This window comes from Diabrotica virgifera, chromosome 4, assembly GCF_917563875.1.
Source record: "Diabrotica virgifera virgifera chromosome 4, PGI_DIABVI_V3a".
Taxonomy (NCBI): Eukaryota; Metazoa; Arthropoda; class Insecta; order Coleoptera; family Chrysomelidae; genus Diabrotica; species Diabrotica virgifera.
Window position 1 is genome coordinate 70,414,783 of NC_065446.1, and position 24,907 is coordinate 70,439,689.

General features: G+C 31.6%; 1 protein-coding gene across 1 annotated transcript in view; it reads right to left on the reverse strand.

Moving 5' to 3' along the window:
- Nucleotides 1–6,756, reverse strand: part of LOC114324817 (acetylcholinesterase-like) — an 82,353-nt gene extending 75,597 nt beyond the window's left edge. The window contains exon 1 of the mRNA XM_028272688.2: nucleotides 6,658–6,756. The gene's annotated coding sequence lies outside the window, so the exon portion shown is untranslated. The remainder of the gene's footprint in view (nucleotides 1–6,657) is intronic.
- Between the last annotated feature and the right edge of the window lie 18,151 nt (nucleotides 6,757–24,907).

A 24,907-nucleotide genomic window follows, 5' to 3' on the forward strand; every position in this document is an offset into this window, starting at 1 on the left:
CTCTTTCCTTGAATCTTTCCCTGCATAATCAATTGGATCAAGCTGCATCTCTTGAAGCGTTTTACATGTCTGCTCATATGGGGACAGGGATAGGACTAACTACATAGATACTGGGGGGTCGAAATGGGGCTAGTAGAAGGAACAGACACATAAAGCCTCGTTGCAAGACGGCAGCTCATTGGTTATGCGGTAGCTAGGTCGCAGATTCGTTAGGGGGGAAAGGGGGTGTTAAGAAGACTAAACTCCCATAATCAAATACAAAAGGGTACTTACTCAGACTAGAGGATCTTTCTACTATTTAAAAAAAAAGGACGCCGTTCGAAACAAATCCTCTGGTCCACATATGGGTACTTACTGGACATATTCCGTACTTACGGATACCAAATAGGGGGACATTCATCTTCGATTCCTCGTTGGGGTTAAACTGGGCTACTTTTTCTCAACACTGGCTTCTATGCCAAATTCCTTTTCTTCTACCCTAAAACTTACACAGTTGCATTAGACATCTGGTTTTTAATAAAATCCAATCGTCACACTTCAAACACTACACGGGGGGAAAGGGGTTCATTTCGACACAGGGGCTTCATTTTCAGTGGAACAGGAAACAAGACATCGGTGTTCTTTTGACACGAGGCGTGGCGGGGCATTCAAAACGGGACAGGAAAGACATTTCTTCTTTGTTTCTTGAGGTATCCTCTAACTAGTCACCAATTTCCATGGGAATCAATCGAGGTTCAACGAAATCGAAGGTGAAAATCTTCGGTGACTGCACTTTCATAAATATAAAAAAATAATTCTAAAACAGGGGTTGATTTCACCCCTAAAATGGAAGAAGTACAAATTGACAGTATATTACTTTTGTTCCTTGGAGTATCGTCTAACTACTAACCAATTTTCATGAGAATCAATGGAGGATTAACGAAATCGAAGGTGAAAATCTTCGGTGACTGCACTTTCCGAAATATAAAAAATAATTTTAAAACTGGGGTTGATTTCACCCCTAAAATGCAAGAAGCGCAATTTGGCATTATGTCACATTTGTTACTTAAGGTATCCTCTAACTACTCATTAATTTTCATAAAAATCTATGGAGGTTCAACGAAATCGGAGGTAATAGCTCAAATCCACCTCGAGTGACTGCACTATTAATTCCTAGAACAATAAATGTAACATTTGTTTTTAATAGAGATTTCAGTTCTATACAAATAGTTTCTCATGACTTTTCATGTAAAATTAGGGAAGCAGGAATTCAACAATCTAAAATTTTCCATTGATTTTTCTATGGCCCGTTTGACGATCACCACCCGGTATATGCCAAAACATCATAATTTAAAAATAAAAAACGACCCTTTTCCGGATTTGTCTCCAAAGTCGTCGATTCTCGAAAAAATGAATTTATTCCATAAGATTGCACGTCACTAATATAGGTAATAAGTAAATAACACATATTATATATTATAGAATATAAAAACCACCGAAGTTCTATAAATAGTAGAATGTGGGTCAATTATCGTTGACTTTTTACATTATTGAACAATTTTTAAATACATATACACAAGCAACTTGAAAGAAATTGCACAATATTTTCTTTAAAAGGGCAATTATTTGAAAATTTTCAAACATATGTAACTTAATAAATTTTATTTTTAAACGTTTTTTTATTCGATTTACCTTCAACATTAAAGGTTATTATCAGTGCGCCGACAAGTAATATATTCATCTTTTCACATGACAATGCAACGGCAATCTTTAGATCTTTGCATGAAAAAGCCATTAATCAAAGGTGTTGACATGTGACTATCAAATACATAGCACGCAACATTAATTATTATGTAAATTGTGTTAAATCAACAAATAAGACAAAAACTTTACATGTTACGTTTCACGTTTCGATGGTTATGTAAAAATGTAAGGTAGGAAAAAATAAGTAGTTTTCAGGAGTTTTTCTTAATTGTAAGTCAATAATTCGATTTTTGTTACCGTTTTACAAAACTTTTTACTAAAAATTGTGGCCTCTAATTATGTTTTGTAAATAAGACCACGTAAATAGGAAACTAGAATCTTTATTATTATTTTGAAGAGCAAGGTGTATCTAAATAGTTCCCTAAAAGTTCAGGAAAATAAGCAAAACAGTACCCTGTTTGTGACATTGACCCGGCTAGGCAAATTATAGTTGTTTTGAGTAGTATGGACCTCTATATCAACAATCTATATGTTTCCTGCAGTCGACTTTTTGACTGAATCAACTATTAAAAAATTAAGTTCCAAAAACCGCAAACTCGTTTTTTCGTCTATAAGCAAAAAGTGAAGCATTTGAAACTTTCAGAGTATTATAAGAAACTTAAAGTCATATAAAAACCTTCAAAACGGTAACACATTTCACATTTTTCACAAACGGCTTCACATTTTTAAATGAAAAAATTACTAATAAAATAAAAAATAGTAAAATTGGCGAATGGATTTAGTGTCCGCGGTCATATAAACCCAAATAAACAAACAAACAATTTTTAAATGTTTCTATCCTTATTTGTTGCTTAGAAAATTTCAAAATAATTCAGAAATTTCGATTTTTTATAAATTTTAACAACTTTTGAAAAAATGAACTTGGAACCTTCATATTACCTGCAATGTTAATTCTTGTGATGGTTAAAATATGCTCAAAATTTTAAAGCGATTAAAAATTATTTTATTTATTTATTGCAAATTAATTTTTTTTCAACAATATAAGTAAGAAAATAATGAAAGTTATAGTAATTTTAGATATAGTTTATGAAAGAAAAATATTTATTATATCAATTTTATAAAAAAAAATGAAGAAAAACAATTTTAAATATTGCAAAAACATGTCGTTTTTTACTTACAAACATTTATAATAACTTTTTAACGAACGACTATAGGAAAATTATTTTTTTTATGCATGGAAAACTTTGTTTATAACAACTAAGAAATCTAATTAACCTCATTTGAAAGAACATATTTTAAAGTCGCGATGTGCCAATTTAAAAACAGATTGCCTTTCAACGGAATGGTCCACAAAGTTCCAAAATATAGTCAAAACCTGAGAGCTTTGAAACTCGCGAGAGCTATGGAGGAGGGAGGAGCTGTTAACTGTATTTCTGGTTTTTGTTTATGGATGGCGACGTTTCCTTTTTTAATTTGTGTGTACATTTTGCATATATTAAGAATATGTATTATATGTATAAATAAATACTTTTCTTCTTCTTCTTCTTCTTCTTCTTCTTCTTCTTCTTCTTCTTCTTCTTCTTCTTCTTCTTCTTCTTCTTCTTCCTCTTCTTCTTCCTCTTCTTCTTCTTCTTATTCTTCTTCTTTTTTTCTTCTTCTTCTTTTTCTTCTTTTTCTTCTTCTTCTTCTTCTTTTTCTTCTTCATTTTCGTCGTCTTCTTCTTCTTCTTCTTCTTCTTCTTCTTCTTTTTCGTCTTTTTCTTCTTCTTCCTCTTCTTCTTCCTCTTCTTCTTCCTCTTCTTCTTCCTCTTCTTCTTCTTCTTCTTCTTTTTCTTCTTCTTCTTCTTCTCCTTCTTCTTCTTCTTCTTCTTATAATAGGCCTCTTGGCCTGTTCCTTACCGATTTTGAACTTGTATTCGTAGCTGTGATGTTCACTGCCAGCTATCTCGCCACCTTTTAAAGGGCCTTTCTATTGGTCTCTTGCCTGTTGGCTTCGAATCCCTGGCTATACGGGCTATTCTCTCGCTGTCCATTCTCGTCACATGCTGATTCCACTCTCGTCGTCTCTGTCTTCCTCACCGTACTATATCTTGTATGTTACAGAGAGCTCTTAATCTGTCGTTCGGTATTCTGTCTCTCAGTGTTTTCCCAGTTATTGACCTCAGCGTTCTCATTTCTGATGTTCTCAGTATCATCTTGGTTTCTGCTGTGCCACATCTTGTTTCTATCGCGTACGTCATGATCGGTCTTACACATGATTTGTATATGCGTACTTTCCCTTCCAGCCTCATATATTTGTTTCATAAATAAATACATTGTTAAATAAACCATCTAATTTGTTTCAACCATTTTTTTTTCAATTTTCTATATTTTTAGAAATCTTTGGAGTAATTTTTATTATAAAACATAAATGTTTATGATTAATATATATATATATATATATATATATATATATATATATATATATATATATATATATATATATATATATATACTTCTTGAATAAACTTCGTAAATAATTTATTTATAATAGATTAAAGAAAACAAATTATCCTTTTCAACTATTTTTAAAAAATTGTATTTTTATCTAGGTAGGTATATAAGAATGGAGAAAGGAGAAAATTATATTACTAAATGTAATATACAAAATCGTTTCCGGTATTATTAACATTGCAGCAGTAAATGCTTTAGAGATGCTTTTCATCTCAACCGTGAATGGAAATGTCCATGGTTAGACAGAAGAAGGTCGTTTTTGTTAGAAGTAGGCAAAAGGATTTTAGATCTAGACAATAAAAGAAGAATAAGTGACCCAACAATAAAATCTCGTCTAACTAACAAAACAGAAGAAAGTATCAACAAGATAATGAAAGAATTAGAATGTTACTACAAAGAAGAAGAATAAACGTGGAATAAACGAAGTTACCACAACCAAAAAGAAAAAGAAAGTGCCATATTTGCACAAGGAAGAGAGATTGAAAGTATTAAAGTAAAAGTTCTAAATGTAATAATATTGTGTGTCCATCACACAGCAAGAATTTTTTTTTCGTTTATTGTGTCTCAACTACAACAGGGTTATTGACACTGGGCCAATTTTGTTACATAAGTTATTACATTAGATTATTGTTTACAATAGAGAGAAAAATACCTAAAAAAGAAACATTAAATTTTATAGTACAGATTTGTTTCTCGCAGAAAGTCAAGTACACTCTGAACATGTCTTAAGTCACTGAGGATCACATTCGTAAGACCCTGTATCGAGTATTTTTTTTTGTTCTTGTTTGAACCCGGTGCACTGAGTGAGAATATGCTGAACAGTTAACGATTCACTTCACTTTTTACAAACAGGTGTATTCTCTGAAGCCATGAGGTGTCTATGTGTCAACCGTGTGTGACCAATTTTCAACCTGCGAATGATTAACTTGTCTCTTCTGCTTAAGTTAGGTAGCTGAAAGGTTTCGACAGTAGGTTGTATTTTGTATAATTTCGAGGTTGATCTCTGCCATTGGTTTGGCCAGGATTTTTTTATTTGGGACCTGAAAAGTGGTTTTAGATCTGATGCTAGTTAAACGGGTTTGATGTCTGATTTGGCTGTAATTGCTTCGTTTGCAGCAGTATAGGCGGTCTCATTGACTGAAATTCCAACATGTGAAGAAGTCCAGATTAACGTTATATTTGTTCCAGAAGAAATGAGACGGTTTGTTTCTTCGTGTATGGCGTGAACTAATGGATGCTGGGAGTATATATTTTTAATTAAGTCGATAGAGGACATCGAGTCAGTACATACTGCAGTATTTTTGGCTTTAGTTTGGCTAGATAACCATTTTAATGCTTGGAGGATGGCATATAGCTCTCCTGTATGGATGGAGTTGGATGCTGGAACGCAGAACTTCTGAAGAACACTATTTGCAGTTGTTACAGAATATCCAACCCCTGTCGTAGTTTTAGATGCATCTGTGTAGATAATCTCGTCGTATGAGTTTGTGTTGACCAGCTTTAGGAACGATTGCCTCAGAATTTGGCTATTGGTTTCATTTTTTGGGATAGTTGTTAAGCGAAAGGTTAATTTTTGGGATGTTGTTAATCCAGGGAGGAGTTGATGATATTATATGAGTATCTGTTACTGATAAATCAACAGGTCGTGAAAGAGGAAGTCAAATTTCAGGTAGTGTCTGATATTTATTATTGGGCGTGCAGTTATAGGGTTTACAAATTAGCTCATATACAGGGTTGTTTCGATTCGAAAACACCCTAGCAAAGTATGTCAGAAGCAATTGTTGCCTACGAAGTGAAAGAGGAAGTTCATCTGCCTCGCAACGAAGGCTTTCGGTGGGACTGGATCTGAAAGCTCCAAGACAGATTCGTAATGCGGTACTCTGAATAGTGTCAAGAGTTCTTACATAAGACTTTGATGCTGACATGTATACAAAGCATCCATAATCTAAACGAGAGCGAATGAGAGATCTGTACACCTTAATTAGGACGTCCTCATCAGCTCCCCAGTGATGGTTTGCTAGAGATTTTAATAAATTTAATCTGGCTGAGCAATTAACTTTGACATTTGTAATCTGTGGTTTCCATGTTAGTCGATTATCAAATATTAAACCTAGTATTTTGTGTTCATTACATACCGTGAGCAGAGTACCATTTAATGTAATTTGAGGTGATGTGATATAAACAGCAAGAAATTAAAACAAGTAATAAATGTGAGAGTTGATTTGTTAATTAAAATTTTTTGAATAAAATTATGATTCTTAATGTTTAAATTATTTTTAGTAACAGTTATTGGTAAAAATGTCTTTGAAATTATATTATCTCAAAATATTACCGCTTTTATATTAATTTTGAATATGTATATACCTATACAAAAACAAACACTGATGCGATAAGTAGTCCCCTGGTACTAGCTGTTTTAAAATTGACTTGGTATTAGCAATATTAAAGCAACATTTATTTATAAGTTATAGCAAAAACTTACCTATTTTGCAAATACCTCGAGTAAATACGTATTTATCTATTGATGTGCTATTGAATTTACACTTCATATAACGTACTACGAGATAGTGAAAAGTGAAAAAACAACGATGTTTAATTATTATTTGTGTCCCTAAATAACTACTGTGAGGTTAAAAGTTTATCTTTAATTAAATACATTTTTATGGAAATTCAAACATGTATATCCGAAAGTAACTATTTTATAAGTTTTTGGAATTTAGTTTAGGTAAAGTTCTTATAACTAAATTTAAGTATCTATACTAAATTTACAATCAAGATGCAGTAGAAATAAACAAACCAAGACATTTTAAATGCTACTAGGAGCACTTTCGCATCATAATAATTTACAATGTATATATGTTACAGTTCAAGTTGATTCTGAGTTAGAGTTGACTATTCCTAGTTCGAGTCAACTCCAACTAAAACGAGCAGTAAAAGTTGATTTGAAAAATTTAATTCAACTTTTACTAGTTTGAGTTGACTATTCCTGAATCGATTCAGTTAATGTTGATTGTACGGGTATAATCTCACGTGCTTTTTTGATGACTGTGCTTCTCTTTGTTTTACCCGTGTTGAGCTGGCCCCCCCCACTTGCAAAAATTAAAAAACAAATAGCCCTGATTTATGAGCTATTTATGAGCTCTCATATTCCGCAAACTAAAAATTTTGAGCTCGTTCCACTGAGCAGGAATTTAATACCCTAGTGGGGGGGGCTGAGTCAGCCCCCCCCACTACTTAAAAATAGGAATATTGAATCGGTTTTTGCGGCAGAATTACGAGCTATTTATGAGCTCTTGAAATTATATAGTTTCGATTTTTGAGCTCATCCCCTTCACCCCCAAACAACCCTTTAATTGATTTAACTTAAGAGAAAGATGCTGAGAAAACTTAAAATATATCGTATTGCGAATATAATTCCTACAGCTTATATACTCTAAAAATAAACTATTAAATCAAGAGCATTTCGATTATTGAGCTACAACCCCTTCGCCAGAAAACCACCCTATCTTCCCGGCTTAAGAGAAAGTTGTATTTAAAATGCGTTAAACTAATTATTTGGCGACTACATATCATTTAATAATTTATAAGCTTCCAAATTACGCGCATTTAGATCAGTAAATTGCAATTTATTTTGTATAGTGCAGTCACTGAAGGTAAAAATCAACGATTACCTTCAATTTCGGTGAACCTTCATCGATTTTCACGAAAATTGGTCAGTGGTTAGAGGATACGTCAAGAAACAAAGGTGACATGGTACCACCTTGCGCCTTTACCCTGAGGGTGGATACCGCCCCTTCTCGGGGGTGAAAATTGTTTTATAAAAAATAAATGCACAAATCAATAAAAGAACAAATTAAAAGCAAAATTTATTATATAAAGTTAATAAAATAAGTCAATACTTTTTAAGTTATTAAAGATCAAAGATTTTAATTATTTGTGAAAAAAATGCATCTTTTGAAAAGGTTTTTTGTAAATCACTGAAAAACTTTAAGTTTTTACAAAAAAGTTAATAGTAGTTTAATTCGTATAGCTTATATTCTAAGAATAAACTCTTAAATCACGCGTCTTTCGATTATAGAGCTACAACCCCTTCGCAAGAAAACGACCCCATATTCCCGGCTTAAGAGAGAGTTGTTCTTAAAATAATTTAAATTAATTATTTGGCGACTACATATCGTTTAATAATTTATGAGCTTGCAAAATATACGCATCTCAATTATTGAATTGCCATTTTCTTTCTATAGTGCAGTCACTGAAGGTAAAAATCAACTAGTACCTTCGATTTCGGTAAATCTCCATTCATTTTCACGAAAATTGGTGAGCGGATTTTGATACTATCAACTTTTTCTGCATCTTATTTTTCATAGGTATTTCTAAGTACTTTGACAAGTATTTAGTACCTAAGTGTTATAAAATGCATCTTTTTCCCGTTATTTAAGCTTGAACCCTTAGATTTTAACAGTCGCGGAAAAAATATACATTTAATTACCAATAACTTACTTTAAATTAACATTAAAGGGTTTTTCAAGTAAGCAATTTATTATATTTTTTATTAGCTTCAATTTTAGTGATGAAAACTTTTTTGTAAAAACTTACAGTTTTTGAGTCATTTATGAAAAATCGCTGTAAAGCATGCATTTTCTTTCCAAAAATTAAAATATTTGATCTTTAATAACTCAAAAAGTATTGATTTATTTTAATCACATTATATAACAAATTTTGCTTACACTTTGTCCCTCTCTCGATTTGTGGGGTTATTTTTAATAAAGTAATTTTCACTCCCGAGAAGGGGTGACATATACCCCAGGCTAAAACCCCAAGTTGTTATTGTCAATTCGTGAAAATAAATGGAGATTTACCGAAATCGAAGGTACTAGTTGATTTTTACCTTCAGTGAATGCACTATACAAAGAAAATGGCACTTCAATAATTGAGATGCGTATATTTTGCAAGCTCATAAATTATTAAACGATATGTAGTCGCCAAATAATTAATTTAAATTATTTTAAGAACAACTCTCTCTTAAGCCGGGAATATGGGGTCGTTTTCTTGCAAAGGGGTTGTAGCTCTATAATCGAAAGACGCGTGATTTAAGAGTTTATTCTTAGAATATAAGCTATACGAATTAAACTACTATTACCTTTTTTGTAAAAACTTAAAGTTTTTCAGTGATTTACAAAAAACCTTTTCAAAACATGCATTTTTTTCACAAATAATTAAAATCTTTGATCTTTAATAACTTAAAAAGTATTGACTTATTTTATTAACTTTATATAATAAATTTTGCTTTTAATTTGTTCTTTTATTGATTTGTGCATTTATTTTTTATAAAATAATTTTCACCCCCGAGAAGGGGCGGTATCCACCCTCAGGGTAAAGGCGCAAGGTGGTACCATGTCACCTTTGTTTCTTGACGTATCCTCTAACTACTGACCAATTTTCGTGAAAATCGATGAAGGTTCACCGAAATTGAAGGTAATCGTTGATTTTTACCTTCAGTGACTGCACTATACAAAATAAATTGCAATCTACTGATCTAAATGCGCGTAATTTGGAAGCTTATAAATTATTAAATGATATGTAGTCGCCAAATAATTAGTTTAATGCATTTTAAGTACAACTTTCTCTTAAGCCGGGAAGATAGGGTGGTTTTCTTGCGAAGGGGTTGTAGCTCAATAATCGAAATGCTCTTGATTTAATAGTTTATTCTTAGAGTATATAAGCTATATGAATTATATCCGCAATACGATATATTTTAAGTTTTCTCAGCATCTTTCTCTTAAGTTAAATCAATTAAAGGGTTGTTTGGGGGTGAAGGGGATGAGCTCAAAAATCGAAACTATATAATTTCAAGAGCTCATAAATAGCTCGTAATTCTGCCGCAAAAACCGATTCAATATTCCTATTTTTAAGTAGTGGGGGGGGCTGACTCAGCCCCCCCCACTAGGGTATTAAATTCCTGCTCAGTGGAACGAGCTCAAAATTTTTAGTTTGCGGAATATGAGAGCTCATAAATAGCTCATAAATCAGGGCTATTTGTTTTTTAATTTTTGCAAGTGGGGGGGGCCAGCTCAACACGGGTCTTTGTTTTGACCGTTTCAACTACTTTTCATGATTTAAACATATTGGCCAGGAAATGAAGCTGAAAAAATGGCAAAAGCTCGCAATTTTTTCGTTTTGTACAAAATCGATTTGTACAAAAAAATTGAAATTAGGCTCATTTTACCCTCTAGTTCCTTTTCTATATTGAGCCGTTGTACGCTTTTGGTTTTTTAAGGGTGATAACTACCCCTAATGGTAAAAAAATTATAAAATAACATTTTAAACTTTAATATGGTCAATGTTGGGTTTTTATTATTTAAATAATGATTATTTATGCTTTAGGATATAGATAATATCATATTTAAACTTTTAAAACCACCCTTGTTGGAGCTATATATTAAAAGTTTATTTATCCTAAAAAATGATTTCGGCTTGCATCGATTTGCATAAAAATTTGGGAGTAGGATCATCTCACCCTGTACTTTATATTCTTTATCATGCTCAAGGGCGTTTATTATTTTTAGGGGTGTAAAGTAACCCTTATGATCAAAAATTATATAAAAATATTGTAAACCTTAATATGGGCATTAAAGCATAATTCCGTCTGTAAAATGGGAAAAATGCAAAGTTTTTCCATTATTTGGCATTGAATATTTCAAATGATGCATTTGTCGAAAAAGCTAACCTTAACATGCCATATCTTAGTTTGTATTGGTTTAAGAAAGATTATAAAAAAGGATTTGGTTTGTGTTTTTGAAAGATAAAATTTTTAAAGCTACAGTTTTTTTATTAAATGTATACTTTTTGAGTTATTCTCACCCTCTAAAAAAGTCGATCTCCTCGGCAAAAACTGTTACTTTCAACCGCGAATAACTCGAAAAATATTAGTTTTACAAAGAAAACGTAAAGAACATTTTTTTCTTAGAATTGCATTTTTTATCGATTTCCATGGTCAAAATGTAATGAAAAATTTCCGCCCCTGAGATGGGTGGCAACCACCCCTAAGCTTTTAGCGTACAGCGGCATGATATAGAAACTGATCCTTGGGCTATTCCCTACCTTCTGTGAAAATTTCAAGTAACTCCATGCTGGACGAAAAAATTCCAAAATGCTTCATTTCCTGGCCTAATATCCAATAGCATTATTTAATTTCTAGAATCGGTTGTTTGTGTGAATCAACTTTTACTAAATGGCATTGGGAAGAGTATACTTTAACTAGTTGGAGTCTACTTTTACTATATACTTTTTATATTTATAATCAACTTTTACTGAAACCTGCCGTTTGAGTTGACTCGAACTAGGAATAGTCAACTCCAACTGGATAATCAACTTGAACTGTAACATATACATTGTAAATCCCAAATCATTATTTCCAAAGTTTATACATTGTAAATTATGATTCGGGAGTGCTCCTAGTAGCATTTGGTTTGTTTATTTCTAATGCATCTTGAATGTAAATTTAGTATAGTTAATGTAACGAAAATATTTATCTATTTGTTTATTTATTTAGAGCTTAATAGGCGCTCTCGGCCTAATAGTAGGGGAGCCTTGGATGCTAAATTTGTAGTTACTAAAGCGTCATGGGGACCTATTGGGTTGTGCAGATTAGGTCCTAAATCCAAAGAGAGTTAAGTTTTCCATTTTAGTGGGGATTTTCCGATTATATCACCCTCTATCCATAATTCGAAAAAATGGTTTGAATAAATTTATTTTTACGTAAGGAATCCAAATTTACAATACAAAATGAAGGTTCCTGTTTAAGATTTAAAGTAACACGTCCGTGGGGGGTCATGTTTAGTGTCCTTCGATAAATTTTTGAAAAATATTGAACACGTATTTTTCAGTTTTTTGATCTGATGTTTATTTCGTGGGGTTCCTATTTAACATTTTAAAGTTATCCCCCCACCTCCTTCCGTGGGGGGTCGTGTTTGGTATCATTCGATAGATTTTTGAAAAATATTGAATGCGTATTTTTCAATTTTTCGATCTGGTGGTAATTTCATGAAATATTCGTTTTTTTACGAAACTTTCTGACTTACCCATTTCCTTACGACCCTCTCAAATCGTCAGATTTTTTAAATATACGCTGTTCTTTATGTACCGGGTGTTCCAATAAGAATGGCTCTCGGCCATATCTCAGGAACCGTTTATAGTACAGCTTTGAGAAAAAAATATTTATAACAAAAGTTGCCTCGGGAAAAGCCTGAAAATTATTTTCAAAATTGTAGGTCCACCGCTAGAGGGCGTAATTAAATATCAAATATTAAAAAATCAAAATTTTACAAAATTTGCCTAATGAAAGGGCACTCCAAATCCGATCATCGTATTCTTCATAAAATTTTGCGCATATTTTATTTCACAAGTTTAAGTTCGCAAATAAGAGGTGAGAGTGACTGGAAACCTTCTTATAAAAAAATAGCTGTAAGTCTGGTTCTGCTAAATCGAATTTTGCATACTTGGCCTTGTTGAAAACAGCTCTTCTTCCTCAATGTAAATGTCTTATTTTAGAAGTAGTCTAATAAGCAATATGCAAGCTAGGAGGCGTTATTACATTATTTTCATTTTTAATCCTGTATTACCAAATTATACCGAATTAGCAACATAATACCGAAAACCGCATGGAGATACCTTTTTTCTATCTCGTGATATCTTAAGAAATGTGTAAATTTTAAACATAACTGTTACTGTTACCGGTAAACGAGGTTAAGGGAAAGTAGTGTGCTATGGAAAAAACAAATAAATTTTTATATAAACTTCCAGATGTAAACGTCTATAATTAATTAAAAGACAAACAACACTATAAAATATAACAAAGAAATAAAAGCAACTACTTACTTAGTCTTAGTGACTGCCTAAATGTTCTAATTGTTGCCCATCATTTTCGATGCAAGCATTTACTCTTTCAAGAGTAGATTGAATAGCAACATATTTAACTGTTTTAGACTTGTATTTATGGGGACTGATTAAAGACCTCTTTTTTGCCGCTAGGCCCACTACTCGAGAAAATATGATCTAGAATCTAGAGAATACGAAACGCCATTCAAAGCATTGCGAAAGCAAAAATTGAGACTGCTGTTCAATCTAATCTTGAAATAGTAAACCAAAATCAAAAATGATGGGCAACAATTTGAACATTTAGGTCGTCACTAAGTAAGTATTTGCTTTTATTTCTTTGTTAAATTTTATAGTGTTGTTTGTCTTATTTTTGTTTTAATTAATTATATACGTTTACATCTGAAAAATGTTTCTTTGTTTTTTTCATAGCATACTATTTTTCCTTAACTTCGTTTACCGGTGACATTAACAGTTGTTTGAAATTTACACGTTTCTTAAGATATCTCGAGATAGAAAAAAGGTATCGACATGCGGTTTTCGGCATTATGTTGCTAGTTTGGTCTAATTTTGTAATACAGGATTAAAAATGCATACTTGTATTTAATATTGTCCAAAGAAGTATCTCCATATTACTTATTGGGCTATTTCGAAAATAAGACTCTTACATTGACGAAAAAGAGCTGATTTCACCAAGAACAACTATACAAAATTTGATTTAGCAGAACCAGACTTACAGCCGGTTCCCACTCACCCCCACCTCTTATTTGCAAAGGTAGACTTAAACTTGTGAAATCAAATATGCGCAGCATTTTATGAAGAATACGATGATTGGATTTCCAGTGCCCTTTCATTAGGTAAATTTTTCCCGAGCTTTTCCGACTTTTCCCGAGTAAAAATTTCCAGGCTTTTCCCGAGGCAACATTTGTTATAAATATTTTTTTCTCAAAGCTGTACTATAAACGGTTCCTGAGATGTGGCCGAGAGCCATTCTTATTGGGACACCCGGTACATAACTTACCTTGTCTTAATCTGACGTTTTCGAGATTTCCTAAGGATATATTCTTTTACGGACTGCCTCCAACGCACGCCCCTGTATTAAGAGTCCATAATATATGATAGGGATACGTTTCCAGGGTACAAGGTTTCTCTCCATGTAATTTTCTGACGCGCTTGAGTAACTCGCAAAATTTCCGCTTGGGGTCCCCTACCATAAGGAATTAATTAAATTACAAATACAAATACAATTTCAATGAAATTGTCGTCTTTTTCTTTCAGTACCATGCCCTTATTAAGGTGTTCTATGGAGTCTCTATGAGAATATTCCGATATGTCTCTCGATCTTGTACAGCATGTAACAATTGAAGAGATTAGGTCTGGATCCCGCGTATGAAAAAAAAAGTTGATTAACAGCAAGCTGAAAATTTGTTAATAGCTTAAGAGTGTCTAGTCGGACAAACTTTGATATATGAGAACACTGGAACAGGGGAAGTTTTAATTGTGGAACAGGTTAAAATTTGGAACGGTCATACCACGAAAACGGCACATGCATTTTGTCCGACAGAACAGACTTAAACTCTCCGAACAGAGATTAAACTCTCATGCAAAAATCAGACTGCTATTTATCACCAAATGGGCGTTTTAATGAGTGGAACATGTAGAATATGTCAAATGACAGGAATTATGACAGGTGATAAATAGCAGTCTGTTTTTGGCATGAGAGTTTAATCTATGTTCGGAGAGTTTAATTCTGTTCTGTCGGACAAAATAAATATGCCGTTTTCGTGTTCTGACCGTTCCAAATTTTTAACCTGTTCCACAATTAAAACTGCCCCTGTTCCAGTGGTCCCATATATCAAACTTTATCCGACTAGACACCCTTAAGCTTTTAACAAATTTTCAGCTTGCTATTAATCAACTTTTTTTTCATACGCGGGATGCAGACCTACATGATAATATATGATGATGTTGTCATGTCACATTTATAATAGTCAAATGCATTCATTTTTTTCGAATCTTGAAAAAAAATAATAAGTATTTTTGAAAAAATTAAACGTAGATTACTGTATTACCGAGGGTCGAAAGTCCCTGAAAACTTCTATATTGTTTATTTTAATAAGTTACAGGGGTGAAAAAGTAGAGAAAATTGAGTGTGATTTTTAATTTCAAATATATATATAATTCAAAAGAAACATTTTGTTTATTTTACCGGACTTTCGGTCCTCGGTAATAATGTAATCTTTTATTATGCGTTTAATTTTTTTTTAAATATCTATTAGTTTTTCCAGGATTCGATAAAAATGAACACCATATCCGTGGTCACGGTTCTCAGACATTACTACGGTTGCCTAAATCGACTAACCAATGAACATTAAGGGTGAGATTACGTCACGAGAGTTTACTGTCATTTGAATCGTAATATGATTTTTTTCGAATCCTGAGAAAACCAAGTATTTTAGAAAAATTTAAACACAGGATGCAAGATTACATTATTACCGAGGGCGGAAAGCCCCTTAGAATAAAGAAGCAGATTCTATTGAATGAAATATTTGAAATTAAATATCACACTTCTCTTTTATTTTCAGCCCTGTAACTTATTAAAATAAACATTATAGAAGTTTTCAGGGACTTTCAGCCCTCGGTAATAATGTAGTCTTTCATTCTGAGTTTAAATTTTTCAAGAATATTTATTAGTTTTCTCAGGATTCGAAAAAAATGAATACAATTAAAACACATTGAGAATTTTGACATGCGTCAAAATTTTGCATTAACTCAATGTAAAAATTCTGAACTGTTGAATTCCAGCTTCCCTAATAATTATTGTACCAGTGTATCAATATTGTATCAAAAGACATTAGACACTATTTGTAGAGGATTGAAATCTGTATTGGAAATAACTGTTAAAATTGGTCTACGTAATTAAACATATTCCAAAATTTTGTAGAAATGTATAACACATTTTAGTTTTCAGCCCAAACTTAGGCCACACACAATGCAGTAATGTTCACATTTTTGAACTGTCAATATTTTTATTTTATCATCTATTGTTTAAAAACAATACAGTTGATAAGATACCCTCAGTTGCGGAGAGAGGATTAATAATAAAGATTTTTTTATTCAGTCAATGGTGTGAGCACTGTCAGTTAAATAGTAACGTGTGGCCTTACTTTTACACGCATACCTATTGTGGCAAATGTATCATATTTTTCAAAATTTTGGAATGCATTTAAATCGTAGAACAATTTTAACTTTTGATTTACAGATTTTAATTCTCTACAAGTATTCTCTCATGACTTTTGATGTAAAATAATTAGGGAAGCAAGAATTCAACAATTCAGAATTTTACATTGAGTTTCCTGTGGCCCTTTTTACGATTCACCACCCGGTATAAGATAAAATGTGTACTATTTGTCTAATTATTTCATAATAACATAAATAATACACATTATATACACAATAACACACATTCAATGATCGAAAATCATTTAAAAATACGGGAATGTAAACTCTTGTGACGTAAAGTCAAAAATATAAGTCTCCCCACCACCGTCGGACAAGACAACCGTAATAAAGTCTAATAACCGTGATCCGTGGTGATATTTTCGAACATTCGCTATCTTTGTCATACAACGCACTCAGTCGAATATAATGTCCTGACAAGATAGTGACAATTATTTTAAATATTTGACACGGTCTCAGGAATATTTTGAGTTATTTATTAAATAATATTGATAGTGTACTTGATAAATAATTGATATAAAATGTGAAATTAATAAAAGGTTATTTATTGTTTATTATTTATGGAAAATCCAAGCAGAGAATAAACCAGGATATATTCCGTGATCCAAGTATTTTTTTGTTAAATCTATTCAAAATTTATATAAGCGTTCCATAGAAACAATTCATTATTAAAAAATTACTTTATCACTTTTTCTCTTTTCTCGATTAAGTATTAGTTTTTATTGTATAGTAGGTATAAATTATTGTAATCACTGACCTACATAGTTAGTGAAAAAATAATCCTATTATTAAGCGATTACACAAGTAACGGTTATCCAAGAACATTAAAAAACTGAACGAAAATCTCTATAATGCTAATGACAATGTCATTGTCAACTACTAATGTTTACATCTGCAGTTTCCATACCAGTGATAATTTTACTACACGTAATTTGCCGTGTAAATATAGAAAATGTAGAAAATAAAATATTTGCGCCTACACTCTTAAGTGTCAACACCGTAACTATCAAATAAGTGTTACCAATATAAGCCAAAATGTCACCTTCGTTCGATCGCAGTTACAGTGTGATCCGAACAAGTGTGATTCATAAAAACACTTTATAATCCACTTATACAAATTAAATTAAAACAAGTTATGGTGTATTTGTTTAAGTTTAGATTAATAAAAATCCTCAAATATTATTTCTACGCGTATATAATAAAATCTGTCTAGTGTATATAATTCCAATGTACATACCTACTTAGCTAAAAGAAAATAAGGAACAGAACTACGACTTAAATATTTTGTGTTGGTATCATGTGACGTCACTTGCTATGACGCGGATGACGTGCATCGAGATTTATACTGTACCAAGTGTACATACAATAACTGTCTAAGAAAAATTACATCATTTAAGAGACTTAATAAACTTAAAAAGGATTGATTGGTTGATCGAGTAAACATTTTTCTTTCTACATCATTTAGTTCGTTTAATTTTTCAAAACTAGTATTTAGAAAAACACCGTTTAGATAGATAGTAAATGGAATAAAAATTTTGCTTTTGTACTTTGCTTTGCTTTACTAATAGTCAATGTACGCAGTTTATGCTGAATCTGATTATTGTAAGCTGATTTGTTAAATCTATGTATACAATCATTGCATAATAAATACAGCACTCCCATCTATCCCTAGATTAACTCATAAAGCCGTTTGAGCTGGATATTTAGGGAGAATACGGCCATTAGATAATTGTTAATTCATTAGAAGATTTCGACATTCAAGTGATTTCCAAAATAATATTTTTTTTCACAGGATGGCAATTAAACAATTGAACAGCTCCGAGAATGACGATTCTTTAGGATGCACTTTCCTGAGTCCGAAAGAAAAGAGGTATCTGGTCCGTCCACACCACTATGATTAACATTTTTTTATTTTTATTTTTGTAAAGATTATTACAGTGTATTTTCACACCCTATATTTTATTGTATTTTTTAATTGTCCGCAAAAAATAAGGTATAGTTTAATAAAGCTTCCCTATACCTATGTACAGAGTGTTCTGTTCAAATAATAAAAAAAAACCTTTATATCTAAATAGTTGGATATTGGTTGAATGTACTCCATAATTGATTATTACACATGTATTTACAGGGTGTTTAAAATTTACAGTTTCATTATTGAATTATTCAATGTGTCCTATGATGCTTATTTTTAATAGAACACCATGCATATTAGTAAATAATTATACTAAACAAATTTACCTCTTTCGAATGGTATATGGATGTCCTATACCTAGGTCTCATAGTTTTTGCGTAATTTATAATTATTTAAATTCGTAATCTGTAAATCGATTTTAAAACAAAAGATGTAGTTAATTAATGTCATTGTATTATCCAATATGTCCATATCTTAGGCATTTATTACATTGAACGACCCTTGGAATATATATCTTTCTACATCATAAATAAGTTTTTCTACAATTACTTGTGAGAGGATCATTATTTTTCCTTTTAATCTAACAATAATTGTCGCTGTAATAATTTCTTCTTCACCATTTTTTCTTTTCAATCGTTTTACATATAAAACTTAAAAATTATTTCCAAATTTAGGTTTAATGATCTGGCTTAATTCCGATTCTGATAAGTCAATACCCACTTGTTTAATGACTCCTTTTTTTGGGTAAAAAATGTGGGTACATACGCTTCGTATCCTTTTTCTTTCAACTTTTTTGATTTTAATAATGAATCAGCGCTACTGTAGGAATTTAATTTAACTTTGATTTTTTTAATACCTACCACAACCATTTTTTAAATATTATTTTTAATTTCTGGGACCGCTTCCAGTATCAACCTTGCCGATTCGGTGAAGTTTACCAATGTTACCCTCCTTGTTTTACACGATTACATAATACGGACCGGCATCCGATGAAGAATAAAAATTAATTGGCTTTTCAGATGTATTATTATTAACCCGTATTTGGCTATTCCTTGATTTGTTTGTATTTTCTGTTTCTACCTGATTAATTATTATACGTGGTCGCTTGTTCCTGTTACTTTCCTCGGCTGTAATCATCATTTCCGTGTTGTTTTCATCTATATTATTTTTTCCTCTATCTGATAGATCACTTTTTAGACTTTTAGGCATTTTCAAAAACACCAATCACCGAAAGTTTTTGTCATCATCATCATATATCATACATCTCCAAGTGGAGCAAAGGGCACCTTGCGGTGTTTCAAGTAGCATGAGGAATGATGGTGAGGTTGCTAGTCCCACGCATCATCTGTTGAGTTCCGTCCAATTTTGTTTACTAGTTTTCTCCATTCTCTTCTGTTTTTTGCTATCTTTTTTGCATCGTTCCATGTTAAATTATTTTCTTTGAGTTCTTTCTCTATTGTTCTTTTCCACGTATAAGATGGTCTACCCATTCTTCTTTTGCCTTGAGCATTGTAATGTAGAGCTTGTCTAGCAATATTTGTTGCTGGTTGTCTTAAGGTGTGTCCTATCCACTTCCATTTCCGTTTTTTTATTGTATGTTCTATCCTTTCTTCATTTGTTATTCTCCACAATTCGTCATTAGTAATTTTGTTTGGCCAAAATATTCTCAGTATAATACGTAGGCACCTGTTAATGAAGGATTGTATTTTCTGAAAGAATTTTTTATGGTGTTTCCATGTTTCTGCTCCATATAACAGGACAGACTTTACATTAGTTTCAAATAATCGTAACTTTGTTCTTCTGCTGATGTTTGTCGAGGCCCATATCTTGCGCAAAGAGTTGAAAGCGTTTTGTGCGAAGCTTATTCTTTGTGTTATGTCCTTTTCTGTGCCTCCTGTTGTGTTTAGCAGACTGCCCAAATAACAGAAATCTTTTACTTCTTCTATTTGTTTCCCTTCCAAATATATATTGTTTCCGTTCGTTTCCCCATTTGATAGTATTTTCGTTTTTTTCGGATTTATTTTTAAGCCGGTTGTTTTTGCTATGTTGTTCAATCTGGTGATTTTGTTTTGCATGTGTTGTCTGTTTGATGTTATGAGACATATGTCGTCAGCGAACTCTAGATCCTCTAGTTTTGTAAATGGTGACCATTGTATACCTGTTTTTTTATCTTCAGTTTGTTTCATTATCCAATCTATGACTATTATAAACAATGTCGGTGACAAGACACAGCCCTGTCTTACTCCTTTTTTTATGCTTATTTGTTGGGATAGTTTCCCTTCATGTTCAACTCTGGCAAAACATTCGTCATAGAAAAGCCTTATTACTCTTATATATTTGTCTGGTATTCCATAGAGTTTTAATATCCTCCACATCATATTACGATCTATTGAATCAAACGCTTTTTCGAAGTCTACAAAGTTGATATAAACTTCCTGATTCATTTCTGCTGATTGTTCCAGGATGATTCTTAGGGTATTTATATGGTCAATACAGGAACTGTTCGGTCTGAATCCTATTTGGTTAATTCTTAATTTTTCATTTATGGGATCTTTAATTCTCTCCAATATTATTCTGGCCATTATTTTGGTAGCTACAGTGAGAAGAGTGTAGTTTTTGTATCTAACCGTAATTAGCTCGCTCGAACACAAATTTAACCTTATCGTTTGAATTACAGTAATCGACTGGACGAAAAAGTGGTAAACTAGGAAAAAATCAAATTGACAATAAATTTTGAATTGAATTGTATTTGATTCAGTTAGGTAATAAATTAATTTTAAAAGTAAAAAAGTATCTTTGGAAGCCCATTTACCTGTGCAAATTTATAAAGAAAAATTACCAGGAGTAAACTTGCCTCCAAAGCCCGTAATAATTAAAAAATGGGGAACATGGATTAAAGCAGCAATTTTCTACGCAAATCATTTTGATGCCATAAAAGACGTTGTGTTAGATATTCAAAATGCCTCACAGTGTGTAACTGAAAGTAAAGAACTTTTAAGTAACGTACAATTTTCTAAAGAACTTATGTTCATAAAAGTTAAGTTTAGTTTTTTACCAGATCTAATAAAGTGGATAAAATAAAGGAGTTTACAATTAAGTGATTTAGTTAATCTTGTTAACACTTTTTCTGCTTAATTTAAACAAATTCCCGGAAATACGGGATAAAAATTAGAAATAAATTAGAAAATGAGCTAGAAGAAAAATTTACACCACATGTTTCTTAAGTTTTTTACCGTTAACAGTTTTTTAGTTGTATTTGCCGAACATTTTGTTGTAGATTTTGTTGTAGTTTTAAGTTGTAGAAGTACTTGAACGACTTTATTTAGTTTTAAGCAGTGAATATATAGGGTCTAACAAAAATACAGGTCATAAATTTAAACACATATTCTGAGACCAAAAATAGTTCGATTGAACCTAACTTACCTTAGTACAAATGTGCACATAAAAAAAGTTACAGCCCTTTGAAATTACAAAATGAAAATCGATTTTTTCAAATATATCGAAAACTATTAGAGATCTTTTATTGAAAATAGACATGTGGCATTCTTATGGTAGTAGTATCTTAAGAAAAAATTATAGTGAAATTTGGACACCCCATAAAAATTTTGTGGGGGTTTTGTTCCTTTAAACCCCCCCAAACTTTTGTGTACGTTCCAATTTAATTATTATTGTAGTACTATTAGTTAAACACAATATTTTAAAACTTTTTTGTCTCCTAGTACTTTTTCGAAAAGTCAGCTTTTATAGAGATATTTTGAATATTTGTCAAATCCACCACATGTATATGGCTAAGTACGATTATGGAGACTTGGTAATAATATGAAAATTTATTTATGATTTACATTTTTAGGTATATTTTGAACCATATTAAAAAAGAAGTAATATCTCGATAAAAAGTGCCTTCTCGAAAAAATACAAAGAGGCAAAAAAGTTTAAAAAACACTGTGTTTAACTAATGGTACCGCAGTAAAAGTTTAATTAGAACATACACAAACATTTGGGGGGTTTAAAGGAACAAATCCCCCATAAAATTTTTATGTAAACATATTAAAAAAGAAGCCGCAACTCGATAAAAACTGCCTTATCGAAAAAATACTAAGAGGCAAAAAAGTTTTAGAAATATTGAGTTTAACTAATGGTACCACAATAAAAATTTAACTGGAACGTACACAAAAGTTTGGGGGGGTTTAAGGGAACAAAACCCCCATAAAATTTGTATGGGGTGCACAAATTTCACTATAATTATTTTTTAAGATTTTCCTGCCATAAGAATACCACATGTCCATTTTCAATAAAAAATGTCTAATAGTTTTCGATATATTCGAACAAATCGATTTTCATTTCGTAACTTCAAAGGGCTGTAACTTTTTTTATGTGCATATTTGTACTAAGGTAAATTAGGTTCATTCGAACTATTTTTGGTATCAGAATATGTGATTTAATTTATGACCTGTATTTTCGTTACACCCTGTATAAACATGAGTGCATATAAAGTTGTTGGTAGACAATACAAATGTTGCTAGTCGGTACCTAGATGCACAGTGTTAGGTACAAGCAAAATATTGTCAAAATAAATAATATAGGTCCACTTTCCCTCAAGGGGTCTGAGTTAACCGACGGTGTAGACGTTTTCCAAGAGTAAGTAACATGTATATAGTTAGTTATTCAGCATTTTTAGAGAACGTGTTATAGCATTTAACTATTGTTTTTGTCTCTCAGATAATAACTTATTTAGTTGTTTTATGTTTTTGTCTCTCAGACGATAACTTATTTAGTTGTTTTACGCTTAAAATGTAGTACTGATGGTAACCGATAAAACTGAACTTTATCATGAATACTTCTCATTCCATACTTCAAAACACAACAGAAATGAGGCATATATTATCTTTTTAAATTAATTATTCTAGTGAGAATTAATCTTTGTACAAAAGAAAAAATACAAAGAAACGCAACTACAATGATCTAAAACACATTAAGAAGTGATAAAATAACATTTATGTTTGCCTCCCCGCTGTCAGATTGATTTAATTTTGACATTATGTTGGAATGACCTATTATTTTCACTGACAGTACGTATCAATGATACTACACATCGACGTACGTTTCAGTTTATGTTTTGATTTACCTTGTGTGAAAATGAATCATGACTTATGAGCAAAGATAAAATGGAACAACTATATCGAATAATAACATTCAATATTATATATCGACGCTTGAAAGGTAAAATGTATAATATGCCACTTTTTGTAAAACAGACTTTATATACCATTAGATTCAGTGAATTTTTCTATGTGTGTACAAAGGGGATTTAGGCTGTTTGAACTACCTTTTTGGCGTATTAAACATTTTATTTTTGGGTTGGTTTTGAAAGCAGTTATGTCTTATGCGCCAAATTTTAATACAAAAATATGTTATCTGTCATATAATACACCTACCAAGTTTACTTCTAGCAAGTAAGTCAATTTTACCTTCAGATATTAGAGCCTTAAAGCCGTGTTATTCATTTTATATGGCAGAATATTTTTGCATAGTGGTGCTTAAACAGTTTTGTTTACATCAGTTACAGGTACAGGTGGAGTATTATACATTTTATCTGTTTAAAATAATATCAAGCGTGCTACATTCTCCACTTTGAAGACGGTCTTCCCAAAGATAAAACTGTTTTTGAATTAGTTCGTAACATTCCTAAACCTTATGCAGCTCACCCCATGCTTCATAAAGATTTCACGTCATGGGATGATAATTGATATATCAGACAAATAGTTTAAAGGAAAATCCTGCAGGAAAGATAAGTAAAATTAAAGTCGCTACATTCAAGAAGTCTGATGCAACTAAGATGTAGGTATGCAAAGTTTTCGATGGCTTCAGATGCTCAAGAGGAGATCATACAAATCAGCGGTAAAGTAAAGAATCCGCCAAATTGCCTCTTATATCCAACCCCTTTATCAATCTCCAAAGAAAAATATAACGATCTGAATAAATTGTGCCATTCGAATGTCATACCCTTGCACTATCATAATCAAGATTCAAATCTACCTAGAGGTAATAGTGTAAATTATGTCCTTCCAGAAACTGACGAAGAAGATGGAGTTCAACTTTGATATTGCTAATGTGTTTTTTATTGTTTTTGTCATGAACCTCATGTCATGAATCTATTGTTTTTTTCGTACACATAAAGTATTTTCCAGTAACTTAAACTATTTCTTTTTGTTTTTTGATGTAAAATGTCTATAATATCTAATAATGATGCAATAAATATAATAAAATAATATTAGAATTCAGAACCGAGAATTTAGAACTTATATTCTTGTAATTTTCACAAAAGACACTTCTAATACCATGCATCTCAAAGATAAATACATTATAAATCATTTCACCTTCTCATAGAATTGCTCATATTTGGTAAATTAGCCGTTTTCAGTTACCTGGTTATAAAATGCATTATGCTTATAATACATATCTCCTGTTTGCATTCAAGAATGACTTTGTATAATGCGCCATTAATTTTAAAACTAGATAATATTTCTTTTAGAAATTTATACAATGAAAGCATTGTACTATCTAACATTTATATTCCTAAGATTTGTCAAGATAGTAAGTAACCTTACAACAAAAATTATGAATTTTTTTCTAAAATTTCAAATTTTAAACGGTTCTCCTGTAAAATTCATAATTGGCGAATTAGCTGTTTTTCTTTCAAGCGTCG